The sequence below is a fragment of the Hemicordylus capensis genome, chromosome 4, assembly GCF_027244095.1.
Source record: "Hemicordylus capensis ecotype Gifberg chromosome 4, rHemCap1.1.pri, whole genome shotgun sequence".
Lineage (NCBI taxonomy): Eukaryota > Metazoa > Chordata > Lepidosauria > Squamata > Cordylidae > Hemicordylus > Hemicordylus capensis.
In genome coordinates this window covers 203,366,160-203,379,529 of record NC_069660.1, presented here as the reverse complement: position 1 = coordinate 203,379,529, position 13,370 = coordinate 203,366,160, and the positions used below count along the sequence as shown (strand labels likewise).

Below are 13,370 nucleotides of genomic sequence, written 5' to 3'. Positions count from 1 at the left end.
TTGTTGTTGTTATTACATTTATATCCCACTCTTCCTCCAAGGAGCCCAGAGCGGTGTATTACATACTTGAGTTTCTCTTTCACATCAACCCTGTGAAGTAGGTTAGGCTGAGAGAGAAGTGACTGGCCCAGAGTTACCCAGCTAGTTTCATGGCTGAATGGGGATTTGAACTCTGGTCTCCCCAGTCCTAGTCCAGCACTCTAACCACTACACCACGCTGGCTGGTTGCCAGAGTTGTCTATCTCAGGAAGTGTGGGAAAGCCTTCCCCTCTTTAATCACTATAACAAAGGGGCCAAGAACACCTATTTCCATTTTGTCACCAGCACAGTCATGAGTTGCCATTAACCAGGAGTCATGTCACCAGCTGCTACTAATGTCCAGAAAGGGAGATGCTATAGAGATTGATGCTCTCTCAGTCAAGGACCTGCCTACTGCTAGACTAAGGTAAAACTCAGTGCTAGGTAGTTAATGTTTTGTATTTTATTTTGAATTCTTTTCTGCCTTTCTTTTCTTCCAGTTTCCCCTATTTTCCCCAATTCCTTATTCCATGGGCAACCCTTTTCTTAATAAATTCCATACACTTAGAAGTAGCTTCTGTCTGGTTTAAAAGGTTCTGGGGGATTACCTGCAAAACTCTTCCCCATGTGCCTTGAAAGGCCATGCACTACTGTTGAGTTGTTTTCAGAAAAATATATTGCTTAGAGCTAGGACTGTACAGTGCCTGTAAGTCCCAAGCCAGACAGTTCTAGGCTGTTGAAGCCTTGTCTAAACCTGGTCCGTGGCTTTAGATCAGTCTTCAACTGGTGGCAGCCTATCTCAAAGGCGTGAGGGATCAGAGCAATCTCTCTACTGAGAGTAGATCCCAGGAAAGCATAGAATAACCCCCCCCATCTCATCACAGGGGGCAAGAGGAGGAACAGCACCTTAACAACAGTCTTCAGAAGATGGTGGAGAGCATTATTTGGCTAAAACTGTGGAATCGGGGTGAAGTATACGGATTTCATTAGGGGCTCCCTCCTTTTCCCCTTACCACAATCTGAACTCTGCACTGTAACACTAACCCTTTCTCTGGCCTTCTCAACCATTAAACCAATGATGAAGTCACCAAACTTGCCTTTTGAGGCATAGAGCCTTTTCACATCTTCCCCTGGAAGAAGCCTGAGGTCGGATTTCACTGTTCACTGACTGATTAATAGCTGCAGCTTCTGCATGTAGCTGTGTGCACTTCCTCCTACAGACTATAATTTTTGTGAGGCTGCAGTAAAACATTTTGCCAAATGTTTGTTCGAAAATGCTACGTTCTGTCCTAAAGTGAGAGATATTGGCAACAACTGAGAGAGATCATCATTACAGGAGACAGAAAAGAACTTTTCTCCACTAAGCATTCTAAATATGTTTTCAGTCAGCAAAACATAGATGACTGCTCCACTTAATGCAACAGTTGGCTGCAATTCTGAAGACACTTCTGTGAGTAGCACCACTGAAATCATAGACATTTGAAGGCTGCTGCTAAGGAAAAAAAGGTTGTTCCCCCCTTCACTTTACACTAATTCTTAGGGCTGCAAGCTTTAATCATTTGCTGTTCATCTAAAGCTTTTGTTGATCAATCAATGGAGGCCAAATTTAATCAGCAGGCCAAGAGTAAAGAGCGTACTTGCTTATAGTTTGGTCGTGGTGTCTTATATAACTAGAATTTATCATATTCAATTAACTAGAATTTATCATGTGGAAACCAAAAGGTCTCAAAAAGCACAGATTTTTGGCAATACATCAATTTATTTAGATTTAATTATTGATTGTTTAAAAGTCAGGTGACTAATGTATTAAAATTATTTAATTGGGGTTAGATCTAATAATTATTATGACATTTCCTAACCATGACATAGTGGGGGGGGCATACTCTATTTAGTAGGTACAAAAAACCTACTCAGATTTTATATATATTATTGTATCTTGACAGCACTCCAACCCTAAGGGTTTGTATGGTTGCAATAGCACACAGGGTAGCCTTAAATGGCAACAGAGTAGGATCTTGGATAAGGCAAGTAAGTCAGCTTCTTCTCATTACAGTGGTTTTTAAAAAACCAAATCCATACTAACAGTCTATCATGGTGGAGCAAGGCAGGGGTGCAGGAGGAGGGGGTCCAGAGTATACCAGGATACTCTCCCTGCCCCAGGGCACCCCTTCACCCCCACACCCTGAAACCCAGCCAGCAAATGAAGTAAGAGGGAGAAGTCTACTATGCACACATAATTCAGTGGTAATCTCATTGAGGCCATGTTCCATACAGTTGGACTAGGGTGCTAGGGAAATAAATAATAAATAATAAGTTTATAACATTGGCTAAGAATATGAGCGATGAACTGTACTCCACAATTCAAATATCAGCTCAGCTGTGAACTTACTGAGTGTAGTCTCAAGAAACACCGTGGCTGACATCCTGACTAAATTACCCAGTGGAAGTTCTACTGAAATCAAGTAGTCCTTTAGAGTAAATTCTGGGCACTACCTACTGAGTAGCTGGATGTTAGCCACTAAGGTTGTTCTCACGGCCAAATTGGCTGGAGCTGGGGAAGGCAGGAGCCTCCCTGCAATCCCCAATACAATTTGGGCCCAAAGAGGACTCTGCTGCTCATACATGCCAGAGGAGAGGCATGGCAGTGACTGGCAGTGTGTGGGAGGCAGGGGAAAGACAGCTGGGTTGTCAGATATCCCACAATGCCCTGTGCAAGCAGAGCGGTGCACTGGGGTATCTCCCTGCTGCTGGCCTGCTCCTTCCCCCAGCCTTTATGGCCAAGATGGCTGCCAGCAGCCCAGGAGGAGCTGCTGGCACTCACACAACCAGGCAGTGAGGTAAGAGGCACATCCTCGGGGGCATAGTTTCCATTGGACAAGGGGAGATGATTGCACCTGGGCCCACTGGGTTTAAGAGGCCCCCAAGCATGGGCGTAGGGTCCATTAGACAAGGGTGCCCTGCAGTTGGGGCACGCGCACTCTTTCCAAACATTTTGGGAAGAGAAGCAGCACACTGGGGCTGGGCTTCCTCTCTCCTCCCTCCCCCACGCTTCCTCCTCCCAGGCAGTGGACCACCCATTGCTGCCCTTGACACTCTTGACTGCCACAGCCATTCTGCCCGGCCCCGATCTGCTGCCGCCACCCACAGTAGAGGACAGCAACTCCCAGCAGCCCCGCGCGCAGCCCGGCTCCACGCTGTCAAGCCAGCACTGCTGCTTGCCACCCTCCCACTCTGAAGAAAGAAACCATATACATCGGAATATGTATAGAAACCATGTAGAGTAATCTATTGAAAAATTACGCACCATAAATCTATATCGTATTACAACAGGTATCCTAGGTAAGCAGGTATCTAGAAGAAGTTTCAAAGAATCAAAAACCCACAATAATACAGTGATCCCTTCACTATTAAGATACTCTCAACAGAGACAACAATTCTGTTGAGAGTATTTTAATAGTGAAGGGATCACTGTATTATTGTGGTTTTTTTATTCTTTGTAGAATGAGCCGCTAATGAAAATTGCTAAAAACTTCTCCTGATGAAGCCCTGCTTAGAGCAGGAGGAAACAGGCTACAAACTACCTAGATACCTGCTTACCTAGGATACCGGTTGAGTAACAGTGAATAACAGCAAGAATTGATCTTTTGGAGCAGTAGCAAGATTGAGCAAATATAAGAACTGATCCTGTGACACACTACAGGAAGCTCTTGATGTATTGTACACCTAAAAGGAACTTTTGATCACCTTTTGATCCTTCAGCTACAACCTTGGGACTCTTTCATTGCCATTGTGTGTTTCTTTATTGTTAATACATCCATACAATTGTCCATTTTGTGAATTACCACAGATGTGTAAGGAACTTGTCTGTATGGCATTTTTTGGATACAATGGTTTTCTGGTAATACGATATTGATTTATGGTGTGTAATTTTTCAATAGATTACTATACACGGTTTATATACATATTCCTATGTATATGGTTTCTTTCTTTATGACCTGTGTGTCCTCCTTACATTTCATTCACCCTCCCACTCTGCACATAACTGTTCTGTGCCCTAGAACAGTTGGTCTTGGAACCCACCAGAGAGAAGGCGACCTTGGACTTAATTCTGAGTGGCACCCAGGACCCGGTGTGTGATGTCAGTGTCATCAACCCTTTAGGGAACAGTGACCATAGTGCAATCAAATTCAGCATACATGCAGGGAGAGAATCACCAAGGAAGTCTAACACAGATGTTTCGAATTTCAGAAAAGGCAACTTCTCCAGAATGAGGATTGTGGTAAAAAGAAAGCTGAAAGGGAAAATCAGGAGAGTCACTTCACTCCAGAGTGCATGTAGTTTATTAAAAACCACAATACTAGAAGCCCAGTTAGACTGTATACCCAAAAGGAGGAAAGGTACCACTAAGTCCAGGAGGATGCCCGCATGGCTAACAAGTACCGTCAAGGAAGCCATAAAAGGGAAGAAGACTTCTTTCTGAAATTGGAAGGCCTGTCCAAATGAAGAGAACAGAAAGGAACACAAACTCTGACAAAAGAAATGCAAGGTGACAATAAGGGAACCAAAAGAGAGTTTGAGGAACATTTAGCTAAAAGCATCAAGGAGAATAACAAAAACTTCTTTAAATGTATCAGAAGCAGGAAGCCTGCCAGGGAGGTGGTTGGACCATTAGACAATAAGGGAGTGAAAGGTTTATTAAGGAGGATATGGAGGTTGCAGAAAAGCTGAATGAGTTCTTTGTGTCCGTCTTCACGGCAGAGGATACTGAGCATATACCTGTTCCTGAACCAGGCTTTTCGGGGATGGCGGCTAAAGAACTGAGTCAGATAGAAGTGACAAGAGATGATGTTCTAAACTGTCTGGAAAAACGGAAAACTAGCAAATCGCCAGGGCCGGATGACATCCATCCAAGAGTCCTCAAAGAACTCATATGTGAAACTGCAGATGCCCTTGCTAAAATATATAACTTATTCCTGCAATCGGGCTCTGTACCGGAGGACTGGAAAGTAGCAAATGTAACACTGATTTTCAAAAAGGGATCCAGGGGCGAAAGGAAAATTACAGGCCAGTTAGCTTAACGTGCGTTCCAGGCAAATTGATGGAAAGCATCCTCAAAGATAAAATTGTAAAGCACATAGAACAACAGGCCCTGCTGGGAATGAACCAGCATGGCTTCCACAAAGGTAAATCTTGCCTCACAAACCTTTTGGAGTTCTTTGAGAGTGTCAACAAATGTGTGGATCAAGGTGATCCAGTTGACATAGACAGGAAACAGAGGGTAGGTATAAATTGAGAGTTTTCACAATGGAGGGAAGTTAGAAGTGGGGTCCCCCAGGGATCTGTACTGGGACCGGTGCTTTTTAATCTATTCATAAATGATCTAGAAGCAGGGGTAAGCAGCGATGTGGCCAAATTTGCAGATGATACCAAACTCTTCCGGGTAGTGAAATCCCAAACGGATTGTGAGCAGCTCCAAAAGGATCTCTCCAAACCGGGGGAGTGGGCGACAAAATGGCAAATGCGGTTCAGTGTTAGCAAGTGTAAAGTGATGCACATTGGGACGAAAAACCCCAGCTTCAAGTATATGCTGATGGGATCCGAGCTGTCAGTGACTGACCAGGAGAGGGATCTTGGGGTCGTGGTGGACAGCTCGTTAAAAGTGTCGACTCAATGTGCGGCAGTTGTGAAAAAGGCCAGTTCCATGCTAGGGATCATTAGGAAGGGGATTGAAAATAAAGCAGCTGATATTATAATACCCTTATACAAAACTATGGTGCGGCCACACCTGGAGTATTGCATACAATTCTAGTCACCACATCTAAAAAAGGACATTGTAGAACTGGAAAAGGTGCAGAAGAGGGCAACCAAGATGATCAGGGGCCTAGAGCACCTTTCTTATGAGGCAAGGCTACAACACCTGGGGCTTTTTAGTTTAGAAAAAAGACGACTGTGGGGAAGACATGATAGAGGTCTATAAAATCATGCATGGAGTGGAGAAGGTGGATAGAGAGAAATTCTTCTCCCTCTCACATAACACTAGAACCAGGGGTCATCCCATGAAATTGATTGCCAGGAAATCTAGGACCAACAAACGGAAGTACTTTTTCACATAATGCATAATCAACTTATGGAATTCTCTGCCACAAGATGTGGTGACAGCCAACAATTTGGGTGGCTTTAAGAGGGGTTTGGATAACTTTATGGAGGAGAGGTCTATCATCGGCTACTAGTTGGAGGGCTAAAGGCCACCTCCAGCCTCAAAGGCAGGATGCCTCTGAGTACCAGTTGCAGAGGAGTAACAACAGGAGAGAGGGCATGCTCCAACTCCTGCCTGTGGCTTCCAGTGACATCTGGTGGGCCACTGTGAGAAACAGGATGCTGGACTAGATGGGCCTTGGGCCTGATCCAGCAGGGTTGTTCTTATGTTCTTATAAGGTGAGCCAGCAGAGGTGAAGGCTTGTGTGGGGAGGGTTAGGTTGCCCTGTCCCTTGCATGTGATGTCAGATGCAGGGTGTGGCTTGGACACTGGACTGCATGTGCACACGGAGGCCCCAGACCTCAGATTTGTCCCTTAGCTGCCAGGAAATTCGCTACGCCCCTGAACATGCACATCCTCCTACCAAGCCTTTAGCCTGGGTTTAAAACCAGTACTACTCGGGGGTGGAGTGCTGGGAGTAGAAGCGATCCCAGCGCTACACACAACCAGCCCTACATGCGGTAGCTCTGTTCTACCCCTGTAGGAGTGGTCATGTGTATGACATCACTATTTTCAGCTTCAACCTTTCCCATTTATTTTTATTTTATTTTATTTTTAAAATTTATATCCCGCTCTTCCTCCAAGGAGCCCAGAGCGATGTACTACATACTTAGGTTTCTCCTCAGAACAACCCTGTGAAGTAGGTTAGGCTGAGAGAGAAGTGACTGGCCCAAAGTCACCCAGCTAGTATCATGGCTGAATGGGGATTTGAACTTGGGTCTCCCTGGTCCTAGTCCAGCACTCTAGCCACTAATACTGCTGCCTACCAAAATACTTATTAGGACTGTGTGAAGCTTTGGATTGCCATTCATTTCAACTGAGATTTGGGCCGAATTTGGCATCAAATAGTGAAATCCAAACTAAACAGCAATACCTCCGAATCTCTCCAGATCAAATCAGAATCAATTCACTGTGATTCATAGAGATTTGAGAATGCAGAGGCATTTTTTTAGCTGTTTTTCAATAGCAAACATTGCAACTTGAAACTAACTAAAGGGAAGAAATAAGGTGATCTTATATCTATATACTGTATTTAATCCCCGTAGACGTGCCTCTGTGGGGATGCGTCCCGGCAACCCAGCTGATTGGCTGGGCAGTGGAGCGGAGGGATGCACCTGATTGGCTGAGGCGCATTTGCGGTGGAGGACAGAGGCGGCGGCGGGCCTTGCCGGGCCATGGAGGTCAGGGCGGTGGCGGGCCCATCCCGTCCACGGAGGCCAGCGGCAGCGGGCCCGTCCGCGGAGGGCGGCGGCGGCCCGGCCGGAGACTGGGGCGGGGGGAAGAGAGGTTGCCGGCGGCAGGCCCGGCCTGAACGCGGAGGCCGGCGGCGGGCCCGGATGCCAGGTGGCGGGCCCGGATGCCAGGAGGTGGCAGGCCTCGCCGTGGCGGCGGCACTTGGCCAGGCCGGAGACTTGGGCGGGGGGAGAGAGGCAGTGGATCCAGCCCGGTGAGGAGTCCAGGTGAGGAGGCGGTGGTGGCGGCCCGGCCGGAGACTGGGGTGGGGGGGAAGAGGTTGCCGGCCCCAAAAAACGCACAGATGCTCTGTGCGGGGGTCGGCTTGTATTTAGAAAATGCTGGGGCGGGGGAGAATTCTTGAAAATTGACATCTTAAGCTGACCAATGACATTGCTTGACTCTCCGTTCTCTTCCAAATCATAGTGCTTAGCAAAGGATGTAGGAAGAATATATCAAGCTTTGTTTGTTCAGTCAAATCACCTTCTCCAAGTGTCTCTGAATAATGCCCTCAAGAAGGTGCTACCAATTCCCCGCTATTCTTGTCCCACTGTGACATAACAAAATATCAAAAGGGAATTATAAGGCTTTTGGGGGAAAACTTTAAAGCTTGTTTTTTTTTTTAGGAAACCTCTGCTCCTATGTATTTGAAACTTTGCCAGTTTCATGCGCACCTAAGGGACTACTACTCCTGTTGTTTTGATCCCATTTGCCAAAGCAATGAAGATAGTATAGGCATTTTAGTTATTCTTCCCATTGTATCCTATGGGCAAATATTCAGATGAATTGAATATTTGGATCTGAATTACCAAATCCAAACTGAAGGGGTATCCAAAGCACCAAATCAAACAGCACATGCTCTGAACACCAATTCCAAACACTGAATCAAATATTTGTTTATTTACACAGATCTTCTGATTATGGTACCTATTACTGAGATCCAGGGCCATCCTTAGGGTGGGGCAACTGAGGTGATTGCTCAAGCCCAGCGCGCACGCGCGCATGCTCTCTCTCTCTCCCCCAACCATGCTGGAGTACCCCATTTCACAGCCAATAGGGATATGCACAGAACTGTGGCAGGGCAGTTCAGTTCCGGCGGGGGTGCCACTTTAAGGGCGGGGGAGGCTGCACTTACCCCTCCCACCGCTTCCCCCCCACCAACACTCATTGCCGGTAAAAACCTTCAGGGCAGCAGCATACCTCCCTGCCGCCCCTTTCCCCTCCTCAGTCGGAAGTGGCCAGAAGTACCGGGTGTGCGTGCACATGTCGTGCGCGTGCATGCACATCAGGGAGTTTCCAGTGTTTAGAACTTGAGGTTCTGTCAAGGCCCTGGTGAATATCTGGAATGTGGAGACAGCCCAGGCTACTGACATGGTCATTCCAGCTTGATAGAGCCCGTTCTGCTCCTCGGTTATCCTTGGAGGGGCAATGAAACAACTTCTACAATGGCTAGAGTGATGCTGGAGGAAGACCCGTAACAAATCTGACCAAACACAGGCTAGAGGGACTACTCCGTAGCTGCAGACCAAATTTGGAACAGCTATAGGGACACATAGGGACACTCAATGGTGCAGATTGTGATGATGTCATCCACACCAATTCACATGGACACGTGAACATTTGAGGCACAAGTGGGCTAACTTATGAACCACCTAGCCAATTTGAACCAATTTGCTACAAGTGCATGGTCACATAGGGACGGCTCAAGGGTGTAGTTTGTAATAATGTCATCCACCCCAATTCAAAATGGCCGGTGCAAAAATAGTTGAGACATAAGTGGGCTAACTTGTGGACTGCCTAACCGATTTGGACCAAATTTGGTACACTTGTAGTGAGTGACACATAGGGAAACCTAAATGGTATAATCTGTGATGATGTCATCCACCCCAATTCAAGATGGTAGATGCATGAATGTTTATGGCTAAAGTGGGCTAACTTGTGAGGATGGTAATTATCAGTTAAGATTATAGTGAAAGAAAAGTAGGCAGACTAGTTCTTACCAGAACAACTTGCTTTCATGGAATCATAGGGACCTTCACTGAATGCAGGTTAGCTGCTAGGAAAGGCTCGATTTTATTCAGAATGCTGGAATCCACCCTTCCTTTCCTCATGAGTAAGCATATCTTAAGATGAGAATAAACAGAAAGGACAAGGAGAGATACTTTCTCCTCCTCCTAAAAGGGAACTCAGCATTATAGACATGTCATAAGTCATGTTGGACTTTACATTCCTAGGAAAAAGAACCTGAAGATTAAAGGTCTGTTATGCATAATTCATATGCATATATTAATATGGGTGTGACCCACTCTTGACTAGAGACCATTTGTGATGGAATTTGGTCTAAACAAACCCTGGTAATGGCTAGCTCACTAAAGAAAGTAATGATCTCTCTTTAGGTGTTTGTTTATACTATTGGTCTATGCCTACTAATCACTAACAGCTGCTAGTCAGAAATGGTCACACCATGACTGATTGAATTTAATTCATTTAATTAGATTCTCCATTTGTTTGTGCTTTGTATAGACTGACTCTACTCTCATGCACTGTGTGACCTTTTGGCCCTATTTTGATTATTTAAAAATCAGTTTCTTTTTCTCTCTGCTCTCCATATTATATATAGCTACTTAAATAAGCACTTCATGCATCTGATGAAGTGGCCATGGGCTCACGAAAGCTTATGTCACAATACATCTATTAGTCATTAAGGTGCCACCTTTCAAATCAATCCTATGCATGTTTAGTGAGAAAGATGTTCCACTGTGTTTGATGAGGCTTATTCTCCAGTAAGTGAGCATAGGATTGCAATCCTTGTGATTCATGCAGGTATCTGTCTAGTAATGTTCTGAATGGGGGGAAAGGTATCAGTAAACTTTCTGTAAGGCCTGCATGCCACGAACTGCGGCCACCCAGGTTGTGCCCAGGAGTAGTGATATGGAGCCTGAACTTACCAATCAGAGGTGGAGAATCTTGGAGGAGCACTTGGGGTCCTGCCTGACTCAGGGGACACAGGAAGTGGGCAGAGGAGAGAGGACCGGGGTGAAACATCACAAAAGTCCAAGATCTTATGAGAGCCCAAATTTCACAAGGCAGGAATTTGAATTCTTGTGAGATCTGTCAGGACTGCAGAGAGGCATTTAAAAGAGAAACTGATGATGAGATGGCCACGGAACTCATGTAGGACTCTGGAGTCCTATTTTGAAGGTGAGGAAGCCCAGAGAGAGAGATGATCCAAGATGGCAACCCAACCATGTCAGGAGAGAGGAGGGGAAACAGGTGGTACTTACCTCCCCACTCTCCATGCTTAATCACGTGCTGAGGCATAGCCCTGCCTAACTGTTCAGGTTTCAACCATCACTCCTCAAGATACCTCACTGGGTACCTCTACACAGTTCCCTGCTAATTAAACTACAGACTGACATTCAAAAGGCCAGCATGAGGTCTGCCTCCTGACCTGGAATGTGGCATGTTGGCATGCCAGCTGCAGGGACGCCACCTTCATAGATCATCTCCAGATATGATGTCATAACAATGCAGGCAACCTGGACATAGACCTCACACTCAACAGCTTCAGCTCATACGCATTGTGATTGGGAGCAGAAGCCGGTGCAGGAAGGGGCACCTAAAGGTGGACTGGGAGTATTAGTCTCTACCACCCTACGTGCAACGTCAGTAAGACTTTCCTAATTTAAGCAACATGCTATGGCTGTTGTGAAGTGACAATCCACTTCAGACACTGTACCCTGTTAGTAATCAACATCAACCTACCTCCACCAAGGCAAAAATCCCAAGTCAGGCAAATGTGGTCTGAACTGGAAAGCGGCATAACTGACCTCCACTCTACCCTCCCCAACGCATATACAGTGGTAGGCAGCAATCTTCACACCAGACTAGGCCCTGACAATGACACTCTATATGCATGTTATCAGTGCTGCCAGCCTAATCCTGAAGCAGATGCAGTCCCCCTCACATGCCACTCAAAGAACAAGAAACCAAACTATGCAGGGCTTTGCCTGGCCGAAATGGCTAACAGACAGTCTCTACATCCTAAACAGCTCCCTCAAAATTGACCACCCTACTGAATTTACCTTCTGGGCTAGAACAAAATGAGTGTCATTGATTATGTAATTGCTCCAATTTGCAGATCACTTTGAGGTAATACCCCAATTTTACAGTGACCACTTCCCAGTCTCCCTATGCCTCAAACCCTTTGTCCAGCAGCCCCACGTCAAGGCTGTATACCAACCAAAGTTCTACCAGCAGGAAGAACCTGTCACATCAAATGGTCCCCGCAGCTGGACAAAGCAATAACAGAATTTACCACAGAACAATTCCGGTGCATCTGCTTCTCCCTGCTCTCAGCAGAGTCTTCCAATTCAATCCTAGAGAGCTACAGCAATCTAGTGCAGGAGTTACAAAAGCTTCTAACCCACAAAAATATGCCCCAAATGGCACCTGCACCGCTGCAAACCATGATTTGACCCTGATTGCATTGAGGCTAAAAAAAAAAAAAAAAAAGCTCATTGCCAACTACAATGCCTATAAAGCCATGGGTGGAATTACAATTAGGCAAGGGGAGACAGTTGTCTGGGGGGCCCACTGCCTGGAGGGGGCCCCTAGAGACACCTCACATGACTCCCCATTGCCCCCTGCCCCGTCCCAAGGCACCTCAGCCACTTGCCCTGTACACCCTCTCTCCTGCTTGTCCTCCTGGCCTGTAATCTCTCTCCCCGCCCCTCAGCTGATCGGCGGGTGGGCAGGGCTTCCAGAGAGGCCTCCATGTAGGCCTCGCTGAAGCCTGAACTCAAGTAGGTCGGCAGGCCCCAAGGAGGCAGGCAGAGTGGCCACCACAGTTCTCTGCAGCAGACCCTCTGCCCAGGTCAGCCAGACCAGCCTTTGCCAGGTAGAACGTGAATTCCTTTTTGTGGATAACTCTCCCCACCCACCCAGCCATATATAGGGATCTGCTTGCCATAGGGCTTTTATATGGTGAGGGGAAGACTGAGAAGTCTCTGAATATTTAATTTAAAACAGATTGGAAAATCTGCTGGCTTAAAAAAAAAAAACTATCTAAAGTCCTATAAGTGGCTTGTTTCATGGCAGAAAATTACAAAAACTTCTACAACAAACATTATATTATATTATATTCGTTTATTCATTTATAAATGCACTTATGTTCAAGTTGTTTTGCAGCCCAGAAGGTCTGAGTGAGAACTGTGAAGCATGTGTGGTGCTTTTATTTTATTGTATTTTTCTTGTGTGTGAACTGCTCCCCAATAACTTACAGGGACTTCAGGGTAAATCTGGCCAACATGTGAATGCAGCAATGTGTGTTAAAGGGCTTTAAAAGCTTCGTGTGAAAAACCTCCTGGAATCAAACTTTACTGAATTTGTTCAGAATTCTGAGAAAACATACATAGGCTCACACTGCATGGTTGAAAGTCTCCTTTGCTAATCTGCAGTGAGGGGCCCATTTTAATAATTAGTGTTTCTAGTGTATTCTAGGCATTAAAAGTAGCACAAAAGTATACACACACACACACACTTCACAATATATAGTGATATAGATTGTGTATATCGCTATATATTGTGAAGTGTGTGTGTGTGTATTCAGTGAAATGTATTTCCAGGCAGCATACTTATTTTGAAATATCAGACTTAAATCCTTGGGATCCTGGGCTGTGTGGAGGCCCTGGACTTTGAGTGGAGGCATTTTAAAATCTCATCTCTGGGCCCACTCCAACCTTGCTACGCCCCTGTATAAAGCCAATATAAGACCAATGTCTGCGCAGGTCCTTCTTAAGCAGAAGAGGCAATACAAAAACCTACTCAAACACAAGCAAAGAGCTGTAATGGAAGACATCTG

The 13,370-nt window shown here is 45.8% G+C and overlaps 2 long non-coding RNA genes across 3 annotated transcripts in view; one reads left to right on the top strand and one right to left on the bottom strand.

The window, feature by feature from the left end:
• Positions 1-1,150: 1,150 nt before the first annotated feature.
• Positions 1,151-12,223, bottom strand: LOC128322897 (uncharacterized). The gene is made up of 3 exons (XR_008306056.1): positions 10,792-12,223; positions 9,508-9,630; positions 1,151-1,307 (listed from the first exon to the last, which is right to left on the bottom strand). It is a non-coding gene; the product is annotated as an uncharacterized LOC128322897 (long non-coding RNA).
• Positions 12,162-13,370, top strand: part of LOC128322896 (uncharacterized) — a 19,348-nt gene continuing 18,139 nt past the window's right edge. For both annotated transcript variants that reach the window (XR_008306055.1, XR_008306054.1), the window contains exon 1: positions 12,162-12,407. This is a non-coding gene — a long non-coding RNA (uncharacterized LOC128322896). The remainder of the gene's footprint in view (positions 12,408-13,370) is intronic.